Source organism: Acyrthosiphon pisum, chromosome X, assembly GCF_005508785.2.
Source record: "Acyrthosiphon pisum isolate AL4f chromosome X, pea_aphid_22Mar2018_4r6ur, whole genome shotgun sequence".
Taxonomy (NCBI): domain Eukaryota; kingdom Metazoa; phylum Arthropoda; class Insecta; order Hemiptera; family Aphididae; genus Acyrthosiphon; species Acyrthosiphon pisum.
In genome coordinates this window covers 22,147,185-22,161,437 of record NC_042493.1, presented here as the reverse complement: position 1 = coordinate 22,161,437, position 14,253 = coordinate 22,147,185, and the positions used below count along the sequence as shown (strand labels likewise).

Below are 14,253 nucleotides of genomic sequence, written 5' to 3'. Positions count from 1 at the left end.
TTAGTCGTACCTGTAATCATACCACGTCGCAGTGTGTAGTTTGTCTTCTTGTAGAAGTCGCCTCTCGTGAAGAACTATTGCTCGCATATCCAGGTAAGAAAACTTCCAAATAAATTTTAGTAAAATAACTCTTCTGGTTTCGTTTCAATATCACACGGATTAATGTTTTTTTACAACGCTCAAGTAAAATTCATAATTTATATAAATACCTGATATTTTTAGTAAAACGTTTCTCACAAATAATATTAATATTTGTTTAGGTAGGTATAAGTATAGGTATAAGTACCCATATAATTTAGTTTCAAAAGGCTCTATTTTTAACATTTATTTTACGATAATTTTACCTTACGTAAATATAACAATCAGACCAAACCATGGGTAACATTATAGTTTGTTATTTTATTGTTTGTTTTAGTATAAGCTATATTGCTTCCCAAAAATAATATAAAATCTTAGAATATAATAAATTTGTAGGTTAAATAAATCCTATTTTAAATGAAATTGTACAACATTTAATCTTTCTAAAATACATAATACTCATATATTATCTGAATTTTGAAATGTTCATAAATTTTAAAATTGTAGTTTTCGTTAATGTATACCTAGTACCTACCTATCTACCTAAAGGTATATTTACATTAAACAAGAAACAAATCACAAATAATTGCATGTCTTACAATAAATGTTTTTATTGTAAGAAAAAACTTGTAATAAAAAATAATTTAATACAAGCATTGTGTCTTTTATAAATTTCTTTTTCATTATTAAATATTTTGTATACGTCCACATTGACTAAAGTAAATATTGTACAATTGCAGTTACCGTGATACATATAGGTAGGTACCTAGGTACTTCTATAATTATTTATTTCATTAACATTTAATTTTTTCTAACCATTTAATCATGCAAACTTAAAATAAATTACCGTTTTATACATAAAACTGGTTTACACAGAAAAAATATCGATAATATTATAACGTCTCGTACATTGGACACTGTACTCCATACGAGTCAATGACCTGCTACAAAATAACGTTTTATTATGACAGCGGAAAACAATTTGAAAAAAAACTCATATCTAAATTATAATACTTTAAACAAAATAATATGTAACACGTACCTAAGTAAATACCTATAATATAAATATTACATTATAGTTTATTATCGACATTCTACATTATATTAATATTAATTTAATATATGAGAAGTACATTTTTTCTTTAACTGATAATTAGTTAAGTACTATAATGGGTTGATACATAAATCAAGTAGGGTAAACTGCTATTATAATTATTATAAATCTATAGGTACCTATCTAACACTTTAAATACCGTATAACAATAGATATAATGGGAAAATGCAATATAGTAGGGCTAAGTATATATTATTTTAATAAAACTTAATTTGAGAAATAGTATCTATTTATTTAAATTGGAATTGTTTTTTTTTGTAAAATAGAATTAAGATACGTTAATTTAGATTTTGTGCTGTGTACCTAAGTGTACTAATATTTTTTATTATGTACCTACTTACATTTGATGAACATTTTATTTTTCATTTAACGATGTCATTAAGATTATGCAGCACTAGCTTGTATTCTCGTGGGTTTTCCGACCTATACTTTTAATTTTTAAGAAAGTTATTTGTAGTATAATATTACAATTAAAAAATTCTCATAACTCGCTTAAAAGTTGAAAATCTCAAAAAAAAGTACAGTTTTTATACCTTTAAGTTTGATAATAGGCACTCTATATTATTAAAGATTACTACACAAAAATATAGAAACTAAACAGAAATTTGCCATGTTCTACTAGTAGTAATCTTTTTAGTCCAAAATCTATACTTTTAACTATTTACCCACTTTGCCTATACTTTATTAATTATTATTTATTATTAACAACTTGGCCAGACGTCAGGTGACCATTGACCAGTGACCATTGACCGATTAAGCTGATAGAACAAAATTATTATTTATAGGTAGTTTATTATGTCTAGGGCGGTTATTGCCTCTATGCCCCTATAAACTCGGTGCCTGTGCTGTACGTTCATAAGACATAGGACCGTTTCACAGCCACGCGTACGGTACACGGGAGTATCATACGCTCGTTTTTCGAATATTTAAGTTTGTACCTACATGCCAACGATATGATTTCAAGCCGTTACCTTCGGCGCGTACGATCTAAAATAATGTAAATCGAAAAACACGCGATGATACTCGCGCGTACCATAACGCGTAGGTGGCATAGCGTGGCTGTGAAACAGGCCTATGACGGAGGCAACACAACCGGTGTGGCGTTCTATTATATTTACTATATTTTTTTCAAAACTGATAATAATTAAAACATATTAATGCATTTTAGTACATGATAATTAATTTATATATTTTAGACTTTCTAAGGACATTAAATATGTTATTTCTTGGTTTGGTTTTCATTAAAATAATTGGTACTTTTTAAGTTATACCTTTTTCTAATATTTGGTATTTTAAGCTAAGTAGGTATAATTAAAACTAATTGGTAAAATCAGTTTAATATAGGTTTTAAATATAAATATATCTGTTAGAAGTGTGTTTCAAACTAAACAAATTAAAAACAATTTGTTGGAAAAAATATATACCTAACGCTTGATTAGTTTAAAAATAAATAATCGGTCGTAAATCAATTCATAATTATCTTTTCAAATTATGTTTCTCTTTTTAAAATAGGAAATTTGAAAGAAAATATACTTTTTTATTCGAAACTTAGACATTTTATTAATTTATATGGTTAATTAATAAATAAAATATATACAATGTAACTTGAAAAAAATAAAAATCGTTTTTATAATTTTATCATAATACCTATACAGCTGTATTATTGTTTGTATGCCTTTGAACATCACAACAATTACAAAGTTTATACCATAATGGTTTATAGTTCTACAGTTTTTTTTTCACGTTTAAAACTTTTCATAACCATATTTTCCATTAAAAATATAAGTGTAAGATTACCGATAAATTAAGAAAATATCAACGCACTATTTGTTTTCTTTATCTGAACCACGCACAGCATAGCAAATTTATTGTTGTTAGATTTAACGTTATCGTGAATTATTGTTATTATTTTAAGCTAAAATATTATCTAAACATTAACTGTGTTTGTACTTTGGCTTTTTTACGATATTTAAAATTCTATGTAAGTTATGCATCAATAAAATTGGGTGTAAAAATCTTGTAACACGTAAGCAATTGTTAAATGTAAACTAAAGGTGGGCGTACGTCTTTGCCTCCACAAATCTGTTTCATGTTTGGCATAAATTATTCAGCTCCTCGAAAAAAAAATATATAAATCGTGCCTAATCTGATGTCTGATAAATTATGATATATATGTATTATTATATACGAGTATAATAACATGAGCCAGGTAGGCTTACAGTTTAAATTATATTGTTTATTAACTTCGCAGTTGTTTTGATCCAAATATTGTTGGTAACTTAATATTACATTAATTTCTTGGTTATAATATTTTCTATGTAGTAGGTTGTAGGTAAAAAGCATACCATTTACATTAATAAATAATTCGACAGTATGAAAAAAATAATATTATTGAAAAAAACTACGAATGAGGTACCTATTGTTTAATTTATATACTAAGAGAAATCTAAAAATAATTATTTATTGCAGTAGATACTTCGAAGTTTGATTAAAATGTTGAATAATGGTTAATTATTGTATAAGAAGAAAGTTTCCATAATCAATTTTGTAAAGAATTATTTTTTAGCATAATATTACATCGTGTTATATTTTGAAGGTCTGTAGTTATTAAGAAACTATGAGAAGTGCATTTAATAATCTCATTTTCTCAGAATAATAAAATTAGTATTCATAAAATTGTATACAATACACTATAAATATACACACACAAATTGCAATAACGGTACCTAGTTGAGTTAGGTAATACATTTAAAAAGTAAAAGTAGACTATGTATATAAAGAGCGAACAGGTGTCGTTATTTTTTTTAAATTATATTTTTGTTCAAAAGTAAATAAACTGACACGTCCAATATAGGTACGATCAAGGGTCTACATAATACACATGCCCATTAGAACTATTAAAAAATATTAATTGGGTGGTAAATAAAAAATGAACCGTCAAGAGTAACAAAAATATGTCGTCATATATGCACAGTTAATTATTTTAAATTTGTGTAAGAATAGACCATAGACCCAAAGTACCAGGACCTATTAGTACGTACAATTACACAATAACGTAACTCACATGTAAGCCCGATTAAGAGGGACATGACCCCTGGGTCTATTGATTTCAGGCCTATCTATTTCTACAAAATATTTTTTTAATGTACACATTATAAAGAAATTTCAAAAATAAAACAAAAATGTTCATATCACAAAATATGAACTAAATGTATTATAGTAATAATATGTACCTACATAATATGTATATTTTATCTGCCATTGAATATTTGAGAAATAAATCATTTTCGAAAAAAATCATGTTAAGTATAATAAAATAAATAGAAGTTTGGGTACACGATACATAATTTAAGTACCTATCATAATATATAGCGAACAGTGACGCGCAATATTGCTAGGTACGACAAATTAGTCACACTAATGTGCGAACGTGGAGATCCTTCATAAGCCAGAGCATAGCCAAGTTGTATGCTAGCACAAAGTTTGAATTCACGTCACGTTTTAAAATCATTTATGATTAGCTTAGAAATAAATAATAATAGATATAAAATGGTTATCAACAGTAGTTACTTGGTGGTTGTGAGGAGGGTGGGTGAAAATATTTTGCATATACACACATCTCACACGAGGAAGTAATTGTATGAGATATCCAATTTATATGTATGATGTACCTATATATAATATTATATATATATGAAATAATTATTATTTATAATAAATGTTTAATGTTTTTATTACTATGATGTCTATGATACTATTACAGTTACACCCACCATTGTAGTACCTATTCTTGAGTTTTAATTTTCTTTCATTGAACTACTAAAGAATTTTTTTGAAATTTAAATTATTTAACCTCACACATATTTACATTGAATATAACAAAACTACGACAGTAGTAATTAAACATGTAACACGGTAGCCAAATTATGATAAATGTATAAGTACATACTACATAGCTTATTTTGATTAACTGTTATCAGTAGACCATGATCCTCCCTTGCTACCGGCCTAGTACAATTGCACAATAGCCTAGATACCTATAGCTTTACGGCTACACTATAGTCATGTATGACCAGTCCAGTTCATCTAGCACTCGGTAACCATAACGAAAACAAACTGTGGTTCCAAAACTATACTATATTGAAAATAATAATTTTTGGACCATTCTTTTTTAAAATTGTAACGGTTGTCGAGTGCCAAAAGAACTGGACGGGGTATACGACTATACGAGGTTTTATTTATCGTACTTTGCGATATTCTGTCAAACATAATATGAACATTTAATTATTTCAATGAAATGTTCTAATCTACATTATCATTATTTACAATATTAAAAAAAAAGTATTCAAAATGTTCTAACAATTATACTTGCAACTTATTGCAGAATTTATTTTTAACTAATGATCGATCTCAAGAATCATTCGTGTAAAAATGTAAGACAATACACTTTAAAAAAAAAAAATAAGTCCTAAAAAAACGTATACAAGTAATAGCTTTCTTACTCCATTGAAACCCTTATCTAAAAAATATTAATTATTATTGAATTATTGAATTTTTTTTATGAAAATAAACCAAACAAAATTTAATTTAAGCCCTATTACATAATTCTCCATTAACTAAATTAGTTTTTTTTGATCACAATATTTTTTTGGTTACTATAATTAACACCATAGGCGTGCGCAGACTTTTATCGCTCAATACAAAAAATAACTCCCCAAAAACTCTTAATAGCTACAATAACTTGCCATATAATTCGAAAATAAATTAACACTCATTTTATTTAGCTTATTTATTGATTTTAGATATTTTAATTTGAAAAGCTTGTACTGTGACTTAATTCCAATTAAGCAACTGTATAAAAACCTACAGACATTTGATCATACTATAATAATATAATAATGACAAAAAATGATTATCTAATTAATCGAAATTCGTTTATTTTTGATAGTTGTAGGTAATATGAAAATGAGCAATACCGCAGGGGCCTGAATGTTCTGGTAACAAAACCCGCAATTCTCACGAAAATGGTAGATTTTAATTTCAACTATATTATTATGAGTTACCTAGCAATCTATTTTATTATTTATAGGTACCTGTGGTGATAATGAAATTATAATTATGAAATCTAATTAATATATGATTCCCAATATGTTATTATAAAAAAATAATCAAAATATTAAAATTCTTGAGGTAAGATACTATGTACTATCTTAGTTCATGATCCTAATTTAATATAATATAATCAAAATACTTACAACTAAAAACTATATGGTTATGATAACTCTGCAGAAGACGCCATGACATACCTGGCTTCCCCCTACGCGCGCTTATGATTAACACAAAATTAATTAAATGTACATAGATACCTAATTAAATTTAAATAATTTTTGACGTGATTCATATAATTTTCAGTATATCCACATAAATAAGCTACCTTGGATAGTTAAGATTTTACGTGATTTATGATTTTCAATAAAGTACCTAAACCTTTTTATACAGCGTTGTTGTGATTATCATAATAACAGGTTTCCGTATCTTCTTGTAAAACAGTTTTTTAGGAAAATTCTTTAATAAGGGTTAAGCTGTATATAAAACGTAGTTTACTCGACGTACACATACACTAATTAATTTAAATAATTATCATTTTAATGATTACGATATTATTCTAAGAACCTCAAATTGGTTTATTATTTTCTTCGGGGTTTTTTTTTTAGACTTGTAGCAGTTTTCACCGAAACTGTTATTAAACGGAGAGATCAATTGGTCACACAAGTGCATTTCTCTTCAGTGGTCCTAATGATAATGATATATTGTTCGTACCTCCACCGATTAGAAATGCTTACTGTAAAAATTTTTCTTATAATATTATAGTACTTCAACATTTGTTGTTTGTCTACAATATTATACTATCTCAGCTAAGAACTCATATTTCTTATTTTTTACAACAGCTTTAGTGTAATATTGTTAATAGGCTACAAGCATTTTAACTTTTTTTTTTTCATTTTTATTAAAGAATTATAATGCAATACATAACAAACATTAAGTAATATATGATAATGATTTAATAAATGATGATGCATTTAAGGTGCGATAAGTTCACAAATCTGAATAGGTTCATACTATTCTATTATTTTGTAATGATTTACGATATTCACTATCATATGACCAAATAGGTACCACCTTCTTACTTTATTTTAAGTACATATGAATTATATTTATTTACTGTTATATCACGTCATTTAAAATTAATTTAGTAGTTATTTGAAGACTTAAATAATTGTTTAAATTAAAACGGAACTACATTATATAGGTACCTAGGTATTATACAATTACACCGTAATTGTATAACTTCATTACCTATTTATTAAAAAATAAATAATTATAACCTGTTATTTTATTATTTTATCTTAATCAGGGAAATCATTGAATAATTATATCGTAATATAACATAATATAATTTATTACAAAGATACACATGATTAATTTATAATAATTAATATTTAGTTCATCACATTTACTGATGGTTGCTTAAGAGGATGTAAGCGCAATATTTGTTTTCTCTCTCAGACCTACACGCAACATAGATAAAACGCTTTCACCTAAAATCGTTTTTTTTAAAATAATTTTTGAATAATCATAGAGAAGAATCAACTATAACAAAAATGATAGAGGATAATATTTTTGAAGGTATGGCATATTGATTTTATACTTTTATTGTTATTTGACTTTATATTCGACTTTCAAAATGAACAAAAATTTTTGTACATTTAAATGATGTTTAAAATGTTTTGAGACAATATTTAGACAAATTGATACACCATACCGTCAAAAATATTATTCTTTATCGTTTTATCTTTGTTGCGCGTGGGCCAAAGAGAGAAAACAAATAGTGCGCTGATGTCCTTCTGATGGTTTTTTACACATATATATGCCCCTGGCCGTGAATTTAATTATTTTGAATATCAATGGTGGTTTCGTTAATTCAAAATAGGTGAGATACAAATATAGCTCAACACATTACCATAACAGTACAATATTTTATACGTTAATTCATATAAAAGCATAGGTAGTAATATTACTATTTTTTTGAATTTTACGTTTTTGTCGAATATTTGGGTATGGGGGAAAATTGATATTGGGTTTTATACCAAATAATGATATGGAAAAAAATGATGTTCATACTCTTTAAAAAAAAATTTTTTGTACAACTTATTGATTTTTAATAATATTATTTTACACATATTCCATATTATTTCTTGTTATTGTCATAACTCTAAAAAGAATTTCGAATTTATTTTATTAAGTTTATTTTGCATAATCTGTATATTTTGGAATTTATTCTTTTATGACATTTTAAATATATTAAATTAAAAAATCGGACTAGATGTATGAATAATCGTAAATGTTTATGACTTATGAATCATATTTATTAACACTGATCTTTAGTAGATTAATTATAAATTATAAATTAAATATTGAAGGCTATAAAATATCTTCTAAACTATCCTTAACACATTAATAGATACAATTACATATTGTTTTATTTATTATGTCAAACAATAAAATAAGTAGTTTTAAAAACTGCCTGATTCTATTCGTAGATACAGGTGTTAGTGGGAAATCCCCTAAGGGGTGTGACTTAAACTTTATAAGATACTATAAGTAGGTAATGATCGTTTCAACATAACCTATAGAAAAAAAAATAGACAAACAATTATTCAGAATCACTTTGCACTTTTACAATTTGCGCTGCATCTATGATAGAATTATATTATTAGCACGTGGAATATAATCAATATTTTTATCTATTGTCTACAAAATGTAAAATTGTACCTATCTTAGGAACTAAAAATATTTGAATATTTTTCCCGTAAAACGTTTAAAATCGTGTCTCATTCGTACACACCTAATACCTAGGTACTACGAATTTTAGCAAAATTCAAGTTGTAACAAAAAACATAGACTAACGTACGTACGAACTCCTAACGGTGTTTGGCTTACTGACACAGAAACTATTTAATTGGAATGTGACCGGTTAAACAGCGTGTGATGTGTAGGTATTTGCCGTTTGCGTGAGTCGTGCCTGTGTGTGCTACAAACAAAATATTAGGTTATACACGATTATCGAGTTATGATTAAACGTTAATATTAATTTTAATAACGTACATTATTCTTGGACTTGATCATGAAAACTTTTCCGGTTTCGTGTAATAACAATAAAATATACAGTGTGTACCTATAATGGCCCCGAAAGATGATTCGTCGTTGATTTCTCTTTTCGATGTTTGACGTCGATTAGGATATACTTTAACACTGGCAATATACGTTTCTCTTATAAATGAATCATAATGATACTTTGCAAGAGAAAATATATGTTCATAAATATATACAAAGTACACAGTTGAATATTTACTACCATGGATTGAATGATAAAATAACTTTCTAATGGGCTCGACGAAATAAAAAAATAACTACCTATGCGTTTTCGTAAGGGAAAATAATGATGTTCGTTTCTTGCTATTGGCAATAAGTTTTTTTTGTATTTAGTCACATCATTACTCATAGACCATAGTGACCTTATAGTGACCTTTAATTGTGTGTATAATTACAATAGTTAAGTTGGTTTCAACTATAGATAACTATATAACATAGGTTGGCATATATATACATATACATAGATTATAAGATAAGTTTTTGCTATCAAAGAATTAGGTATTATTTGAAAATCACCTGTCAGCTGTTGATGAGAATCATAACAAAGTTTTCCAGTTTTCTAATTCACAATAATTTTTAGGATAAATTATTAACTGATAAATACCTATGCATAATAAATTATTAATGTACATAGGTATACCTACCTAAATATTTTTGGACTTGGAAATAAAATTATTTCCACGGCGGTGTTCATAATAATATGATACCTACATAAAAAATTACAATAAATTATGCCGCCCGTCAAAATTATATGGAGATGGGGGAATGTCCGATAATTAATAATGTCCAATAACCATAATATATTTAACAATCGGCAGACAACGAGAATATTATTAATTGTATACGTATTATTCATACAGCTGTATGCAGCTGCCTGCCGTCGGCGCGCGGAAATGTCCGACGCGACACAAATACGGCACAGGTACATTTGGATATCACCGTAATTTTTTGAATATTTTTTTTTCCTTATTCTGTTTTAATGATGTTCTTTTTATATCATTAAGTATTAAAACCAAACATAAACATTTTTTGTGGGGCTGTGTATGCCTTTAAAATCAAACAATAGTAAACTGATTTTATTGTTGCGTTCTGAGAGAGAGAGAGTTTAAGAGTTTGTACATATATATATATATATATATAAAAACCATTCAATTAAAAAATTAGGTAGGTAGGTGCAGAATTCTACTGTTTTATTTTATTTCTACTGTTTTAATTCTACAATTCTACCTGCAGAATCGTAACGAATCAAGTTAATTTTTAAACTACGTACCTAAATAACATTTTTACACCGTTCTAATTCTAAAATTGTATGTGATTATAATATTTAGTATAAATATATTTATTAAAATTAATATTTCAAAATATATATATTTTATATTTGAATGATTTTTACTGCTAGTATTTCAGATGAATTAAATTAAAATCTTAAAAATTAATATAGAAAAATATTATTGTTTAGTAAAATATTTTTTTTATTTAAAACATATTGAATAAAGTAATTAAACAGAAAACCTGAATTTATTTTTAATCAACTATTTGACTATCTTAAATGTATTATATAATTGTATAGACGATAATAAACAATATTTTTTGTCATTTTATGATATAAATTATGCCTGACAAAATTTTCAAAAACCAAAATGATTTCAATTTCCCACAGTTAAAATGTTTAAATGTTATAACTTACTTATAACTATAAACGGGTTCCTACAATTATTTTTTTCTAGGATAAAATACGCATACTTTGATTTGTAAATTTGAAGTCTAGAAAATTACGGTCTAAGGTCTAACTTTAATATCACCTATGTAATAATTTACATTATGTGTACAATTAATATTATATAAATGATTAACAAACACTATAAAAATGTATAAATAGTAAATCACAAAATACGAAACTCCCTATAAAATATCTAAGGAATTCCACAGTTGAGGCTACCCACAGGTATACCAATAGTGTCAATAATTCTATAACTTCTATGAAAAACATTTATGAGCAAGTGTGACATCCCATAGACCACAATGTTCTATTATTTTAAATTAAAATATTGTTAATAACAGTGTCTAGATTTATTACTAACTATCAATTATTACCTTATATAAAACGTCGAGAGTAAATTACTTAAGTGGAATTGATTTTAGGAAAATACATATTCATGTATGATATACAATGTATCAAATATCAACTAATCTTTGCCCAAAAATGTAATAACTTTTAAAATAAACTTATCTTAATCTATTAAAAAGATTAATAAGAAATGAGTACAACTTTTTACATCACCTGATTTATGAAATTTAACAGTGGTTTAATTTTTAATTGGTAGGAAAGATATCACATAATTATGCATGAAATAGGTAATTGCGTAAGATGAACATTTAAATTTAGATCATTCTCACAAAAATGTAAGCATCTTCATTATATTATATTTCTCAATTTTAGTAAAACAATAGAAGCTTGAAATTTTTAACTCTTACTTTACATTAATTATTATGCATACGACCACAAAACAATTCTTAGTTACTGTTTATTCGATTACAGTGACGCCGAACCTTATTAATATGTAGGAAATTTGTATTCCTTTTACTCCTAAATATTGTGGTTGGTTGTTGGTTGGGCGGTTGGTAAATGAGATGAAATAAAGTAATTGTATACCTACCTAATTTTTATTAAAAATATCACTGACAATTTATTGAAAGGTTAGATTTTTAAATCGAGCAATTATTTGTGATAAATGTGGGGTTTTTAATTTTTGATTATATATATTAATGTGATGCTTTATATACAATAACTTTTTACTTCGGTGTCACTGTTCGCTTACAAATATGTTATACAAAATTGAAAATTCATAAGAAATATCATTAGTATTAGAATTCTTACATTGTACATATTAGGAAATCGTACTACTAAAATATTATTATTAATAAATAGCAATACATTTAAAGAGCAATAGGAGCATCATTAGTAAAAAAATAAACATTCAAAATATCACTAATTTATTTCTGTTTCGATACTTACTTCGTTCTTATCTTTACTATATTTTAGATTCTGAATGGAGCTATGAATGTATTGATTTATCTATAATTATTATTTTTTTATGTTATTCAAAAACATATTTTACAAAATTTGGCTTCATTAAATTATTATAATCGTTGTATCGTGAATTATGATTAGGTACCTGTATGTATTGACTAGGATCACGATACGAAAATATATTGAATGATTCGTATAATCATTATATTATATTGATTATACCTAACTGTAATGTACACATATACATAATACATATATCATAGGTACATGAACTATGCCGTACGTGCCCTTCACCACAAAGAAAGTTATTATTATCGTATGCACATTCCAACGAAGCATATAACTTTGAGAATATTATACATCATGATTATGAATTGGACATATAATTTATTATAATATAATAATAAGCCGATTACCAATCGACGAAATTTCTCTAGGAAGTTTTATGTTTAATAAGCGTATATTTTTATATTAAGCAGGCCCACCGTTACGAAAATATATCATATTTAAATTAATGTTATAAACTAAAATGTATGTATGTAGGTTCCTATGCTATTAACATTTATTAAACTAATTAATACAGGTTTTTTTTAATATTTTAAAACTATGTGAAGCATAAAATGGTCTATTTTTTACAGTAGGTCACTAGCGTGTGGATGAGTAAGGACTTGGGAGTTGTATTGCAACAGCTTTGTTTTACAATGCTTATGTTGCATGTACAATGGTACAATACATAGATTGTAGATCACTGTAAATTGTAACTACTGGAAGTATTTGAGTCATATAAGTGTAGTTGTTTATAAATTATAATGAATATTTGATATTTATGTAATTTAAATGATAAATATATAATAATAAAAGTAATTCGTAATTCAATGATAACACTCGATGTGTAAATTTCCAATTTCGTGAATTCAGCAATTGATAGACTTAAAAACGTCGAACTAAATAACAATAAATTAACATTTTGTGAATTACATTCCTTATAACTATCTGTGGTATTCAAGAAATGTGTATTTAAATATTTCAATGCGATAATTTTTAATTTTTTATCTATGCTATAGGCAGAAATTAAAATGATGTACCAGCTATATACGATTTATTCCTTATATATACCTAAGCTTATTTATATGCCAATTTCATGATAAAACAATATAATTATATAGAACATATAAGGGTTTAAGGTTTTTATCGGGGTAGTCACCATAAAATATTCCTTAGTACCTAAATAGATATAATAAATTTGAGAAAATGGTTGGTTGATATTCGAAGAAAATAATTATGTATCAGCTAAGAATATAGATACATTTTAATAATTATGTTACTACCTATTGTTTGCAAGTACCTACAAATTAAAAAAATTTGCGTGTTGCGAGTACGCGTTGATGAAGTGAAACTTCTTTACATAGAGGGCCTACGAAAAAAAATTATCGACAGTCACAGTCGGCATCGCGATCGAATATTACATTTGTATTGGAATAAAACAAAAAATAAAATTTTCGATTGAAATTAATTATTATTATTACCTGTATAGGGGAACACGGGGTAAAACCGATACTGGGGCAACGCCGATAATGCTCATTTCGCATTATTCTATGGATGAAAATTATAAGTTTTAAATTTATTTCATTCCTTATCATGAAACATATTGTTATCACTGTTAACATCAGCTGCAACGTTTTTGTTTGAATTGTTATTCGATTAGACATTTTAAAGTTAATTATTATTATAATTTCATATTTTTAATTTAAGATTAAACAATGATAGAACTGTACTACAAATTACCATACTTGTCTAGTATGAATCTAAAACTTGT

At 26.1% G+C, this 14,253-nt stretch overlaps 1 protein-coding gene across 1 annotated transcript in view; it reads left to right on the top strand.

Annotated features, from left to right (window-relative positions):
• LOC100168734 (C-type lectin-like) overlaps nt 1–14,253 on the top strand; it is an 18,961-nt gene continuing 4,708 nt past the window's right edge. Inside the window, 1 exon segment of the mRNA NM_001162326.2 lies at nt 1–93. The gene's annotated coding sequence lies outside the window, so the exon portion shown is untranslated.